Consider the following 16,222-nt stretch of genomic DNA (forward strand, 5'->3'; position numbering starts at 1 on the left):
GAAAACACTGCATATGCATGACACAGCAGCTTGAGTTTTAGAAATGCTCTTTGGAACTTCCCAACTGCCTGCCCTCCCCAGAGCTCCCGCGTGGTAATCCCCTCAATCTGCCCAGCCATCAGCTTGCCCCGTTTGAAACATTTTGCCCACCACTGCCACTCGGGATGTACAAGAGTCTGCAAAACAAACCTCATCCAGTTAAACAGAGTTACCGTATGACCCAGCAACCCCGCCCCTAGACATATACCTGAGAGAATTGAAAATATGTCCACACAAAAACCTGTGCATGAATGTTCACAGCAGCGTTATTCACAATGGCCAAAAGGTGCAAAAAAACCCCCAAAGGTCCATTAATTAATTCATCGATAAACAAAATGTGCTATGTCCATTGTATTTGTTTCCTATGACTGCTGTAACAAATTACCACAAATTACCAAAATAATACAAATTTACTCTCTTACAGTTCTGGAGGCTGATAGCCCTTAATTGGTTCACTGGCTAGAGGCAGAACTGGTTCCTTCCCGAGGCTCTAAAGGGGCAATCTCTTTCCTTGTCTTTTTCAGCTTCTAGTGGTGGGGGGCATTCCTTGACTGGTAGCCCCTCCCTCCATCTCCAAAGTGCAACTCGGTGATCTCGGCTTTTATCCTTATCATTATCATAATCCAGGATAATCTTCCCATCTCAAATCCTGAGTTCATCCCACCTGCAAAGTCCCTTTTGCCATATAAGGTCACATTCCGGGAATGGGCCAGGGTGAGTTTGGGAGTCATTGTTCAGCAGACGTATACGACAGATTATCCAGCCACCCAAAGGAATGATGTACTGATACGTGCTGCAACTGGGACGACAACTGAAACATCACACTAAGCGAAGGAAGTCACACAAGAGGCACCTGGGGGCTCAGTCGGTTAAGTGTCTGACTCTGGATTTTGGCTCAGGGCATGAGCTCAGGGTCCTGAGATCGAGCCCTGCGTCAGACTCCTCACCCAGCCAAGAGTCTGCTTCTCTCCATCTCCCTCTTCCCCTCCGCCCACCCTCACGCGCGCGCACGCACCTCTTACACACTCTCTAAAATAAATAAATAAATATTTTTTAAAAAGTGACACAAAAGGCCCCCAAATGTCTGATTCAACTTATATGAAATATCCAGCATCAGCAAACCCATAGGGACAAAAGTAGATTAATGATTGGCAGGGGCTGGAGGGAGGGACAATGGGAAGTGACTGCTAATGGGTGTGGGGTTTCTTTTTGGGGGATGATAAAAATGTCCTGGAATCAGATAATGGCTGGTGATGGTGGCACAACTTTATGAATATACTAAAAACCACTAAACTGTACACTTTAAAAGGATGGATTTATGACATGTGAATTATATCTCAATAAAAATAAGTACATTAGAAGAAACTTCATCATGGGGCGCCTGGGTGGCTCAGTCGGTTAAGCGACTGCCTTCGGCTCAGGTCATGATCCTGGCGTCCCGGGATCGAGTCCCACATCGGGCTCCCTGCTCGGCGGGGAGTCTGCTTCTCCCTCTGACCCTCCTCCCTCTCGTGCTGTCTCTCATTCTCTCTCTCGCAAATAAATAAATAAAATCTTTAAAAAAAAAAGAAGAAACTTCATCATGCATCGACATTACCTATAAATGATAAAAGTGAAAATATTCTTTTTAAATCAAATCGTGGTCTGAATCAATTTTATGTAAATAAAGTGCTTTCCACCAAATTGCTCAGTGAAACTGTATACCCGGGGGAGACAGTCTAGCATGGTGGTTGAGGGGGGACCCCGGAATCAGGCTGCCCGAGTTCAAGTCCTGACTCTGCCCCTTCCTGGCTGTGTCTCAGTCTTCTCACCTGCAACATGGGGATAATACGAGTACTTGTCCTCACACTTGTGAGGATTCAATTGAATAATCCATGTAAAGCTCAGAGTGTCGTAAGTGCTCAACCCATGCAAGCTACTACGGTCGTCGTCACCCTCATCTCTGCTCTGCCCGACGTGGGGAGAGGGAGTGGGATTCTGACTCACCTGAGGGGACCCAAGCATCCTCTTTGAGTCTCAGCTTGTCTGTGGGAATTAGAAGGCATCAGGATGCTTCAAAGGGTAAAAAAAAGAAGTTAGCTGGTTTGGGGAAGCTTGGTATTCATGTATGCATTTATTCATTTACTTGCCCGTTCCTTCCACTCCTTTCCTTCAGCAGGCACTGACTGAGGGGCACCATGTGCATGTCGGGCACTGTGGTTCTGCTGGAGACAGGCTCCCGCGGAACGCACTGTCACGGGGGAACACTGACAGGTAAAAATCCGTGCAGTAAGATAAACCAGGCACTGTGCTGGAAGTTCCAACAGACCCCAGGGTGGGCAAGTGCATGGGGTGAGTGGATGAGAGGACACGAAGGACAGAGTGGTTAATTCTAAGGTGGTGAGGCGGGACAAGGAAAGACTTCATAGAGGAAGTCTAGATATGCCTCTGGGTGTTCTTAAGTGTGTGTGGGAGGGGGCAGGAGGTGCCAGGACAGAAGATTAGAAGAGAGATAGGAGAGAGTGCGTAAGTCAAGAAGGTGCCTTCCAGGCATGAGCAAAGACCCAGAGGTAGGATGCCGCGTGGATTTTTCAGCAAGCGTTGGCAGTTCCGGCAGGTAGTGGCTTGGCTAGAAGCGAGCTGTGTTAAGAGAAAGGCAACCAAAATACTTTACAGTGAGCTGTATGGATTTGCCTTTCAGAAGGTCTCTCTGGGGGCACCTGGGTGGCTCACTTGGTTAAGTATCTGATTCTTGATTTCGGCTCAGGTCATGGTCTCAGGGTTGTGGGATCGAGCCCTGTGTCAGGCTCCACACTGGGCATGGAGCCTGCTTAAGATTCTCTCTCTCCCTCTCCCTCTGCACCTTCCCACCACACCCCTCTCTCTCTCAAAAAAAAAAAAAAAAGGAAGGAGGAGGAGGAGGTCTCTCCGGCTGTAGTGTGGCAGAGAAAAACCACCATGGTGAGAGAAGAGGTTGGAAGTAACAGTTGGGAGACTGTGGTGTTGATCAAACTTTGGGTGCTGGGGACCTGAACCCGGGCAGAGGTGGAGAGGGAGAGTCCACTCGTCCCCACCAAACACCAGCCTCCATCACTGTGCACAGACAGGCAGGCAACCCCTCCCCTCCCCCGAGGGCAGGCACCCCATGCCACACAGGAGACCTATTGGAGGGTGTGATGATAATGTCAGGTGTCAACTTGGCGAGGCTACATCTGCCAGTGATTTCATCAAACACTAATCTAGGTGTGGCCGTGAAGGTATTTTGTAGATGGGGGTGGGGGGGCGTTTAACATCTATAATCAGCTGACTTGAAGTAAAGGTGATTACCCTCCATAATGTGGGTGGACCTCATTCAATCAGCTGAAGGACTCACAAGCAAAAGCAGGTTTCCTGGAGAAGAAATTTGGTTCTGTTTCAGTGGAGAAAACCAACTGATCCCCAGGTCGTTACCCACTCCTTAGCGAGGCTCAAGAAACCAGACCTCTGGAGTCCTGCCTTGAAGTTGGCGGTGGCTTGTGCTGGTCCCAGGTGAGAAACGATTGTCATTCACAGACCCCTGCTTGGGAGACCCATGAGGCACAGGCCTCTCCTCTCCTCAGCAGCCCCCCCGCCCCACCACCGCTCCCTGCGGCTCAGCCCACCCACTGGCCAGCCCAGGTCGGAAGGAGGTCCAACTCTGCATCAGCAGCCTGGCGCCAGGTATCTGGCCGCCTTTAGCCAGTCCTCCCCTGTCCCGTGTACCCCGGGTCCCAGGCTGCGGGTGCTGCTTCAGTCCCTGGCCAGTGTTTCAGAGGTTCTAGAACTCGAGTCAAGTATTGTTCCCCTTACCCTCCCTTTTGCCAGACCCCAGCAGTCATGCCCCTGGTTGCCAGGGTCTGTGACTGCAGTCCTGCTACCTTCTCGTAGGCACCCTGGGCTCCCCACTCAGTGCCCACTGCCTACCCCATCACCAATCACTTGGCCATCTAAGTCCATCTGGTCTTGGGCCTTGGACTTGGCCACCCTGAGGCTAGTGTGACTGAACCCCGGGCTGGGCCCGTGAGGTCCTAGCTGCTACCAGCCTCAGTTGACATGGGCACGGTCAGCACGGGGGCCATCTGCTGGGTGTCCAGGGAGCCTCCACACATCTGGCTGGGGGTCAGGAAGTCTCAACTGGGGAACGGCATCCACCCGCCATGGCCTCTGCCGTGGAGTTGTGGGATGGTCCTGCCACCCCAGCTCCGTGCTCAGCTGCGCCGGCAGGCTCAGAATGTGGGAGGGGGTGCAGATCAAGAGATCTCCCTTAGCTGCAGGGAGAAGCTGGGGGCGAGACAGAGGGGTGCTGCTGTGACCACCTACTTTCCTGTCCCCTCCACAGTGTGGCATTTCGGGGCCAAAGGAAGTCTCCACCCCAGGAGCTCCTGGCTGAGTGTAGAGACATGGGCAGAATCAGGCCGACCATCGGTCTGTCCTTGGTCAATAATTAACAAGAACATGACTCCAAAGATGTTTTTCAATGGCCAGCCCCCACCCCCCCTTCCCCAGGTTCTAATTAATTGATCTGAAGCAGAATCTGGGCATAGGTATTTTATAAAGCTCTTCAGGTGATTATAATGTATAGCCAGGGCTGAGAACTTGTGCTCTAGAGCTTTGCTATCCGAAGTGTGGTCCGTGGCCAGCAAAACTGACCTCACCTGGGAGCTTGTTAGAAATGCAGGCTCTCGGGCCCCACCTACTAGATGGGAATCTGCTTTATTCGATCCCCAGGGTATTCAGAGGCACATTAAATTTGGGCAGCACCGTGGGAAGTAAAACCAACCTTCCCCCAAGGAGGGCAGCTTTGGGCCAGTTCTGGCTGCCACTCAGTGACTAGTGCTGGGTCCTACCAAGCAGAGCCCAGAGCTGAGAGTCCAAATGACCAAAGATGAAGTACACCGTACTCTTGGTCTGAGGCCCACCCACCACTGTCAGCCAGGCTGTAGATCCGCTAGCTCACAAAAAATTTTCTTCAGAATAGAACCGCTCACAGTATCCAAATGCACACATTTCTAAAGCTGTTTCCATACACAGGCTTTGTCGGGTTGGCCTTGGACTAATCACCTACCCTTAACTGGGCATTTACTAAATGACAAGTACTTTACAAATAACTGATGAGTTTCATCATGGCCCCTAATAAGCTTTATTAGCCCCATTTTACACATGCAGACACGGGGGCTCAGGCTGAAGCTAAGAGCCCACGCTCCTACAGCTGGTGGGTAGCAGAGCTGTGAGGGGCGTCCCGGGTGTCTGATTCCAAAACTCAGGACCTGTTCACGGTGCTCTGTGTTGTGCTTGCTTCATAAATAAAAACATGAGGAAACTTCAACACCAGACTCAGAAATTCCAATGGTCTCAGGACAAAAAAAAAAGCAATATACACTTTAATTCCCTGAGACCAGTAACGGGAGGAGGGTTGGGGGGAGGATTTTACATAAGCAAAAAGTGCCTTTGGGAATATGAGCCGATGCATTCACATAACGATTATTCGATTATTCCTCCTGCCTGGGCCCTTAACTATATTTTTATTAGAATGCTTTACATATTCTTTAGCTTCTTTAAAATGCTAAACTGACTCTGAGTCCCCAAATGTGCCAAAAATCTAGGCAGTACATTTATAGGAAGTGAAAGCCCCCCACGAAAGAACTCCCAGAGGCCTGAATTAGTGGTTTGTATTGTAAGGAGGTGAGAATCCACACTTCTCCCAGGAATGCCACTGAGATAAAATTCAAACCAAACTATATTTATGAAGGGAATTCAGGCTGGAAGGCTCATCCAGTGACCTGAATAGTTATGATCACATGCTGCTTGAAGATGTGTGCCAGGCTTCTCTCCGAAGGGTGCCTGGGGTACAGGCTCTGGAGAGTTCCAGGGCTCTGCCTGTGGCCAGGGTCGGAGGTCAGCCAGTGATGGGGATCAGGATCCATGTCCGGGATTTGAACTCAGTCAGTGACTGAATCTTTAGCTGGGGATAGAACCTGTGTATGAGATGAAGTTTAGTAAATTATTTTCTCTCTCCAAACTCAGTGATTTGCGGGGTCACAAGGTCTCCCGTATGATGTCCATAATTTACTTCCAAATACTTGAGCATAGAGAGGAACTCAATTTTCCAAGCCGTTGCCCTAATTGAGTATCCACAGACCAGGGGTCATCAGCTAACATGCACACTCAAGAGGAAGCCCATCCATCAGAAGCGACAAGTGCAAGCGCTTCTCTTTGTATTTCAATCAACAGCTGAGACTCTGAAAATTAGCATATTGCATGTCAGAAATGAGTTTTATTGGAGAAAATAGTAGCCTGTTGGCCAGCAAGGCACTGGTGGAATGAAAGGGGTTCAGGTACGAGGTCTGGCTGAAAACAGTGTGACCACAATACTCACCTTTGCATGACAAGGACAGAAGAATCCAGGGAGTCCGTGCCCTGCAGCCCCGAAGCACGATTCTGGGTCGGGCACTGGGTTGGGGAGGCTTTCTTGCTCTCTGATGTTGACCAGAAGCACAGAATTGCACGTTTGGGCTTTTGTGGTGTCTGCATCGTGCTTTTGTGCAAGGTGAGGCTGGATGTAAGAGGATGGAGAGCCAGGACTTCTCCGAGCTCACAGCACAGGTTGTGGGAACTGCTTTACGGCCTGCTTGGCAAAGTGGATACGTGTCCCCCTGCGCAGGGAAGTGGGCCCCAAGCCCGCTTTCCTCCAGCACAGGAGTGAGACTGGGGGGCTGCTAGCTCTCCCCGCCTCAGGCTTCTTTGGCAGCTTCTTAAGATTACTTGTGACCTACTCCCCACTTCCCAAGTCTTTCTGCAGGAGGCAAAACCTCGAGGTATCTTTGTCCTTCGTCACATTCATCACCCTTGCATCTAATTTGTTTTTAATTTTTTTTCCTTGGGAGTGAGAGCTGGATTAGCCACCGACAGGATTTCCAAACAGCTCCTGGCGAGGGGTAATCTGATGAGAAGTGATTATGCTCTCATTGGCCAAGCAATTTATTGCCAACCAAATTCTTGTTGCCAGATGAATAAAGTCGGTGTTCATTCTACCCACTCAGGGTCCTAAACGACTTCTCAGAGCCGCTGGTAAGAATCAAAGAGCCTTAAAGACAAGCGCTGGGCGCAGAGTCGGCTCCACAGAGACCATAGCAAAGGGGGTGCGGGCTCTTAGACACACAGGCCGACCTCTGCTTGCCCACCTCATGTCATTCCATCCCTAGAACACTGGGAGGTCAAAGCTGAAGGGGCCCTCGGAATCATCCTGCCCAACCCTCTCCTCATCAGATGAGGAGACGGCCCAGAGAGGTTTTGTGACTAACCCACAGTCACACAGTAAAGCTAGAAGAAGGGCTGTGGTGACTCCCAAGTGTTCCTCAATTCAATTCAATAAACATTTGTCAGGGGCCTTGGGAGGAACCAAGTTCCCCGCACTTGGTGAGCTCACATAGATGCACATCAGTCTGACGAAGGCAGAAAGTGGACCCACAGTGCTGTGAGTCATGCAGGAAGCTGGGCTTTCTTTGGCCTTGGAAATAGCCTGGAAGCTCCATGAGGAAGGCAGCCTCTCTGAGCTTGGCTTTGAGAGATGAGCAGGGTTTCGAGAGAGGGGAAGAGGGATAGAGGAGGGGCCCTGATGTCAGCAGCTAGAGACCTCTGGGCTGCAGAGAGCAAGTCAGCAGAAGGGGTACTCTGCTGGGCTCCAGTGGAATGTCCAGAGGCCCCAACAGGCTCCCCAGATGGGACCTAGCATGGAAGAAAACATTCCCACTCCATCTCTGGGTCTGGCTGGCCTGTGACGGGGGCTGATGCCAGACTCGCCTCTTTTCCTGGGGGTCCTTCTCTCCTGCCTCCTCCCTCTCCTCTCCAGCCTCAGGGGCTCCCCTAGAATCCCAGAGTCTCTGGGGGCACCAGCTGGGTTCTGCTTGGAAAAGCCAGTCTCAGCCTCCCACCTCCCCTCACCCCGGGAGCAAGCTGACCTCACGGAAAGTGTGCCCACAGCCCTCCAGCCCCCAAAGTACTTTTCCCTCATACTCTCATTTTCTCTTCAGCATAATCCTCTGGTATCCTCCCCTCCCCACTGTAGGGGAAAACCCGAGGGCCCCAGGAACTCACTCACTCTCCAGACCCCATTCTGGTGCAGTGGCTCTCAGCACAGACTCAGAGCTGACTGCTCAGCTCTGAATCCCGCCTCACTTCTCACCACTCACCAGCCCTGTGACTTGGGCAAATTACTCCACCTGTCTCTGCCTCAATTTCCTCAGCTGGAAAATGATGATGATAATAATAATAATGACATTTATCTTGTTGTGAGGATTAAACGGGTTAATAGGTACGAAGAATGGTGCCTGGCACATAGTAAATATAGTGGAAGTATTAGCTATTATTAGCATTAACCCTGATCCAGGATTCTAGCAGATTCCTCCCATCAGGTCACTCAGCATCCCTGCATGCCCTCATGAGAGTTGCTCAACCTCTCTGTGCCCACAACAAGGCTGGCCTTCAAGACAACTGGCATTCTTCCTGAGCTTGTTTCATCTTTCTCCCATCCTTAGACCACCCCCTAATTTCCCCTCTACCCTCAACATTTCCTCCCCATGAGCCCTCTTCCACGTACCCACACCTCGCGGACAGGCGCCCCCAAGAGTCTATGTGAGGAAAGGACTCTCTCCTTGTGTTCAAAAGCTGTCCTTTACAAAGGTGGTTTGAATGCTCAGCACGAAAAGAGTTAGTAGTCTCCTTTAAGAGCCCAGTTTTGAATTAAAAAGAAAGCTTTCCAGTGAGAAGCAGCTTTGAATCAGCTTCCTAGCAGCAGCAAAGGGATTATCAGCAGAAAACCAGATCGCATGCTTAATTGCAAAACCATCCCCAAGGCCAAAGTCTGGTCTGGGCTGAGTGGCAGATTTGGGCCCGTATGGCTTCTACTTCCCAGCTGTGCAGAAGACATCACAGTGCAATAAAGGGGATCTTTGTGGGAGCGCTATTCTCTGACACTCGGGAATAACAGAGGTGACCTACCATACCAGTGCTTGCCTTGACCTATGGCCTGTTAGAACCATGATCTTTGGATGCCTAAGAATTACCTTTGGGAAATGGAAGAACCAAGGAAGGAGCAGTTCCTAGAGCTCCTAAATGGGTCTGGCCACTGATGTTGCCCAAGGGCAGAGACAGCTTTGCCTAATGGGGAATATAAAACACTGCTTTGGATTTGCCTTGACCACTCCCACCGATGGGCTGATGTGTTTTGCGGTGTGAAAGGAGCACAAGGGCCTGGTGCCTAGCAGGGCCTCAGCAAATGCTTGATGAATGAATTTCCCCAACGTAATGATCCACTCATTTCCAGTCATGACAATTCAGGGACCCTTCAGGGTTGCTGGTGGAGTGTGATTGGTTCGAGGCCTAAGCCCCCTAAGTACCCCCCTCCAGCAGGGAAGGAAGGAGCATTCTTCAGAAAACTTTATCTCAAGCTTAGAGATAGTCAAAGCTTAAATAGCTCAGCAGCTTCTCACTGATGTGTATCAACGAACTGAAGCTTTTCAGAATCCCAGTGGAGTACCCAAGTTAAGGAACAGAGGGCAGTCTCTTGCAAGGGCAGGTTTCCCGGGAGTGTTCAGGAATTCCTACATACGACAGGACAGGAATAACCCAAAGACAGCCAACTCTCACCCCACACCATCAGAAAAAGTGTCACGTTTTATGGAGATTCAACTAACCACCACCACCACACACACACACACACACACACACACACACACACACACGTCATCTCATGGCCAAGTCCTTCCAAGCCATTCAGTTCAGTAGCCCCTAAGGGAAAAGATTATTCTAACATGGAACCCCATCTTTTGGCTGGACCCTCGTCACCAGCCTCCTGTCCAGGTTACCTGTCTCTGGTCCTTTATCCAATCATCTTCCACACTGTCCCTGGAAATGTGCTTCTAAATCACAAACCTGGTCAGGTCAGTCTCCTTCTTATATACCCCCAACAGTTCCCGATAGTCTTCAAGGTAGAATAAAGATTCCTCAACCTGGCATGCAAAGCCCTTCAAAATTGGTCTCCATTCAGGCCTGAAACATAGCTAGCACTCACTGGTACAGCCATACCAGCTGTTACAACACTGAAATACTACCAGTCCTCCCATGACTGTTTGCCCTACACCAGCCAACCCCTTGCCCACCTGTCTCCTGGCTACAGCCCTGGTGGGAGAGACGCTGCCTCTGATGACCCTGGGCCCTGGCTCCCTAGCAGGCATACATTGGGCTGAGACCCCTGACATGGCCCAGCATTCCCTATAGGTGCCCTAGCATGGACATTTTAGGGAACTACAGCTTCTAGAGTATACCACCCTGGTTGTTAAATGCGGTATTTTTAATATTACTCCTGACTCCGTCAACAGTACTAGATTTTTCACCGTTCCCTTGTTTGCTTATCTGTTGAATGGATTAAAGAACATCTGAAGAAACAAAGCAATGAATGATATGTGACCTAGCATCTGTGATCTTCTCTGCCTCATCATGAAGGAAGGAAGCCCATGGGGTATGTGGATGAACAAAGACGGTGCCATCCACAGTGACCACAGAGATGGCACTCAGTGCCAGAGATGGGCACTTGGGCAGGGTCTTTCATAGGTGGGTTATACCCACGCCAAGTGATCAGCCATCTGAGTTCAGAAAGTTGACTTTCTCAGGGCACCCCAAACCACCAGTCTTTCAGGGAAAACACACAATCCAGCTCCTTGGGGACATTGGTGCAAAGTGAGAATGCCAACCTAACTATCTATAAAGGTGACCAGAATGCTACTATCCCTTGTCCACGTGTTTCAGTTGATACCCTTGCAGTTGCAAGAGACAAAAATTCTAACTCAAAATGACTTTAAGCACCAAAGAAATTTTTTGGCTTTCGAGGCTGAAAGTCCCAGAGGGAAGTCCAGCTTCAGGTACTGCTGGATTTAGGGCTCAAATGGTATCACTGGGACTCAAATTCTTCCTTTTTTGGGTTCTGTCTCCTACCACGCTGACTTCCATCTTGGGCTCCACATGGTTGCAAGATTGCTTCCTGCCCTCCAGGACCCCATCATCTCAGCTTCCAGTCAAGCTTGCAAGAGTGAATATTCTCTTCTGGAAGCCCCAGTAAGCATCTCACTGTATCACTTGGGTTCTAATTAGGTCATGTAGCCATCCCTGAATTCACCCCTAGTGGCTAAGGGAAGAACATTATGTTCTGATTGCCTGAAGCCTAGATCACCTAGGGATCTGGGGACGGTTCATCCTTATGCCAAGAGTTGGTAGATGAAAAAAAAGAAGTAGAATATGGGTGCCACCATGCTTGGTGGCAAATCCAGCTGATGCCCACCGTATCAGGATACTCGTTTAGAGCATTGAGGAGACCAAAACATTCTTCAGAGGCTTGCTTGGTATGTCTGAATAAGGCAAGAGGAATATAAGGAAGCAGGGAGAATTGTTTCCACTGAGATCCAGGAATTGTCCTCACCCCAAAGCAGACCTGTCTCTAGGACAGAGCTGGGACTGGACTAACACTGCTCTTCTCTGAAGCCCAGTTTCTGCACTGGACCCTTTCCTTCTGCTGGCACATTCTATCTTTATCCAGATGGGTTAACATCACTGATCCTCTCCCAAAGCTATAGGAGAGTCACCATGCCCAGCCTCACCCATCCCACACAGGTACAGGTGTTCTTGACTTTGATTCATCCACGTTGGTTTATAAATAAAATGCATCTCCACAGTTCCTTCTACTTGTCTTAGTGCTGTCCTGCCTCATTCTGTCCAGCAGTGCAGTGAAATCACACCAGGCAGAGACGTCCATGCTTATTTCCTAGGTGATGGGATGAAAGAAACGAGAGGACAAACAACACACCCAGGTCCACATGGCTAGATGGAGGCAAGCTCCAGGCTCCCATGATGAACCACTGCCCGCACTTGTTACGTAAATGAAGCTGCCTGTGGAGGTTGGTAAGCAGGTAACAATCCACTCTCTCTTCACCTCACCACTGAAATGGAAGACCAGCCCTCATAGTGGAGGCAGAGACACTTTTCTCTTAGCCACTCCAGGCAATTTCCTAACACTTTCTCCTATCCTTGGCCCCTAAGCCAACCCAGAGGCACTGCCCTTGTCATTAACAGGCTGGAGGGACAATTCCTCTTGGTTGTGGGGTGGGACGGGGTGGGGGGGAGTAGCTGTGTGATGATCTGTCCCCAAGGACTGACATAGCTCCTATCTAGATGCAGTCAGTGCTTAGATAAGATGAGACAAATGGCAAACAACATTTAGACCGACAGGTGCCATTTATTAACGTGCTCTAGATCGATGGCTTCCAAAATTAAAACATTCTATATCTGTCACATGTCCCCACCAGGCCCTCTGGCAGGGTAGAGATGCCAGCTCCAGATTGGTGTGAGGATGGGGCTGTGGAGGAGGGGGGACTGTCAGCCTTAGGGGGTGTGACATTTCCCACCAGAGCCACAAGCAAGGATCCCCAAACCACAGAGGCTCCAGAAGCTTCCCAAAAAGTCAGGATTGGGAGACGGAAGTCCAGACACTAGCATTCTATAGCTGGACAGTGGAGAGGCACATTCTCTGAGTTTTCCAGAAGATCAAGCACTGTCCTGGGCAGTAGACATAGACCTGAAACACCCAGGCCTCCCTGCCTCACATGGAGAAAACTAGCCCACAATGGGGAAAGCCTGTTTCCTGCCTTCCGGCATCCTTTGGGATCTGTGGGCATGGCAGATGCTGTGGCTGACCCATCCCATATCCCTCCAGCCCCCCAGGTTCATTGGCAGTTGTGAAGACAGTCCTCAGGCCTCACCCCAAGGGCCCGGTCTCTCATCTCTACCTGGCTGGCTTCTCCAAGCAGCCAGGCACAACTGTGAAGTGCAGGGAGGGTCATGCCAGGGCTGGGGGATGGCAGAGGGTGGATAAGTGCCCTCCTCCCTGTCCCCCACTGGCACAATTCTGAGGCAAGGGCACATGGTTTTCAGAAGGTCCCCAGGGGAACACCCACAATGGTGACTCGTTCATTAGCACTGGCCTCACTGGCTCTTGGCCCTCCGTACCTAACTTTTCCCACTTCCTCCTCTATGTTTGTACCATCCTCTCTTCCTCGGAGCCTCCCTAGGGTCATAGGGCTTTGTGAGCAGAGGGCACAAAAAGGCCCACAGCAGCCTCTTGGCTCCACCCCGACTGACTACAAATCCCAGAGCACTGCGGGTCCCTCTCCTCCCCTCACTCTTACCTTTTCCCCCGGGGTGACCAGTTGGCAGCCCAGCACAGCTGGGGGGTTGTCTCTAGATCTTTCTGGACCTGGTAGAGCCCCAGCATCTGTGCAGACACAGGCCAAATAATATGGTAGAAGACACAAGGAGGGTGCTTGGCTTCTAGCGACGGCATTAGCTATGGGGCTTTGGGGAAGACACACAGCCTCTCCGAACCTCAGTTTCCCCATCTCTATAATTAGGAAAGTATCCACACCCATCTCAGATGGTTGTGGCTATAATCAAATGGGGAAATAGATGTGAAACTCTACAAACTCTAACTTTTTCCACGGCTGATATTCAGCTAGTACTCAGCAGAACAGCTCTGTTATTTATGGCTGGTGTTTGTACTGATTGGTTGGAGCCTGTGCTATCCCTATTATTAAATATTTCAGACATCACTTCTGACTAACACCCGGCTGCGTGTACATCTTGTAGCTCCCGCTCGGCAGCAGCTGGCCACGCTCCCCGAATAGCAAAACCCTAGCTCGTCCCTAAGGAGGGTCCTGCGCAAGGCCATGCTCCTCTGAGCTCGCCCCTCACCCGACGGTGCCAAGAAAGAATGTGGTGAATACCAGACATGCAGGCTTCCCCCGGACAGATCGATCCCATTTCAAACATGCAGACACAGAGCACATTCTGCAAATATGCCACAAGGCTGGCTTTGAGACCCAGCCCGTTGCTGAGGAATCCAGTAATTCATCCAGCTTAATTAAGCATGTTTACAGGGCGACATGCTCTCCTCCACCCATCCACAAAATGGCCCTCGCCAGAACTCGGTTAATTAATCAGAGGGCTGTGTGAGCGGGTGCTCTCTCACTGGTAGAGATAGGTTGATTGAGGTCAGGTCTACATGATTCAAGCCCTGAATAATCCCGGGAGGTTGGGGAGGGCAACCTGGGGACAGGCCAGAGGGTGCTCAGGGTTGGGCCCGGGAGGGATATAGCAACACTCCCACATGTGGCTGAATATTCAAAATGAGGTAGGAAGATAAGCAAAGGCCTTAATTAACATCTGTTTGCATATTCATTGTCAACTGTGAGTTATTTAAACTAAACTCACCCATCACAGAAATCTAGACAGTGACTGGCAGAAAAAATGGTAAGACTTCTCAGCCCTGAGTTTTGCTTTGGAGCAGGGAGGACTGAAACTTTGCCCAGCGTGATACTCATTATCCAAGGTAGAGTCCAGCTTAATTAAACTCACCAGTGAGTATAAGCACCCCTTCCCCCACCCCAGTCCTGGTACAAGGGGTGAGTGTTAGAGCCAAGAACCACACTTCATCTCACACCAGAGCCCACGCCCTTTCCCCTGAGCCACTGTCTCGTCCTGGCTTGGATGGTCCACAACCCATTAGTCTGTGTCTCATGGGGTGCAGTGAACTCTGGTTGAATTCAGCCGTTCTGGGTGGATCAAAGAATTTGGCCAACACATCGGGAGATCACTGCTGGAGCAGCTCAGACCCAGAGCGACAGGCTACAGCAGGGAATCACAAGGGTCCCGGAGTCCTGGGGACAGAGCCCAGTTTCTGGGGAAGCCACACAGGGACAGAATCCAGCCACGTCGGCTGGAGTTCAGGGTAGAGTACTATAGTTGGCTGGATGACCAGGGTGGGCCCTAAATCCAACGACCAGTGTCCTCAGAAGAGAAGGGGAGCTGAGACCCACAGAGAGGGCGATGTGATGGCAGAGACAGAGATTGAAGCAGTGTTGTCACAAGCCACGGGACGCCAAGGACTGCTGGCAGCCACCAGAAGCGAGGACAGAGACATCTTTCTTCCTTAGAGCCTCCAGAAGGAACCAACCCTGCCAACATCTTGATTTTGGACTTTAGGCCTCCAGGGCTGTCAGAGAATTATTTCTGTTGTCTTAAGCCAGCCAGTTTGTGGTAATTTGTTACAGCCCCCCGGAGCAAACTACCACCACCTCCATTCCTGCTAAGACTTAGGGACAAACCAGGAAACACCAGCCATCCAGTGACCACAGGCTGAGGCTGGTTCTGGGCCTGAGAAGAAGAGCCAGAGTCTCTCCCCAGGATGCACATGCTGACCCTAGAAGCCCCAAAACTCCTCCCTCGACGGGAGGGACTGGCTGAGGCTTCATGCCCTCCTGATTCCCATCCAAGTGCATTCGAAGTCTTGATGATGCCTGTCAGAATGGCTAACATCAACAACACAAGAAACAAGGTGTTGGCAAGAATGTGGAGAAAGGGGAACCCTCGTGCACTGTTGGTGGGAATGCAAACTGGTGCAGCCACTCTGGAAAACAGTATAGAGGTTCCTCAAAAAGTTAAAAATAGAGCTACCCTACGACCCAGCAATTGCACTACTAGGTATTTACTCAAAGAATACAAAAATATTTAAAGGGATACATGCACCCTGATGTTTATAGCAGCATTATTTACAATAGCCAAATTATGGAAAGAGCCCAAATGCCCATCAACTGATGAATGGATAAAGAAGATGTGATATATATATATTTATATAATAGAACATTACTCAGCCATAAGAAAGAATGAAATCTTGCCATTTGCAATAATGTGGATGGAAGTAGAGAGTATTATGCTAAGTGAAATAAGTCAGTCAGAGAAAGACAAATACCATATGATTTCACTCATATGTGTAATTTTTTTTAAGATTTATTTATTTGAGAGAGAGAAGAGCAACAGGGGGAGGGGCAGAAGGGGAGGGAGAGGGACAAGAAGACTAGCACAGAGAGCAGAGCCAGATGCAGGGCTCAATCCCAGGGCCCTGAGATCACAACCCAGCCAAAACCAAGAGCCAGAAACTCAACTGACTGTGTCACCCAGGCACCCCATTCATAATGTGGAATTTAAGAAACAAAGCAGGGGCGCCTGGGTGGCTCAGTCGTTAAGCGTCTGCCTTCGGCTCAGGTCATGATCCCAGGGTCCTGGGATCAAGCCCCGCATTGGGCTC

This window comes from Phoca vitulina, unplaced genomic scaffold, assembly GCF_004348235.1.
Source record: "Phoca vitulina isolate PV1807 unplaced genomic scaffold, GSC_HSeal_1.0 scaffold36, whole genome shotgun sequence".
NCBI lineage: Eukaryota > Metazoa > Chordata > Mammalia > Carnivora > Phocidae > Phoca > Phoca vitulina.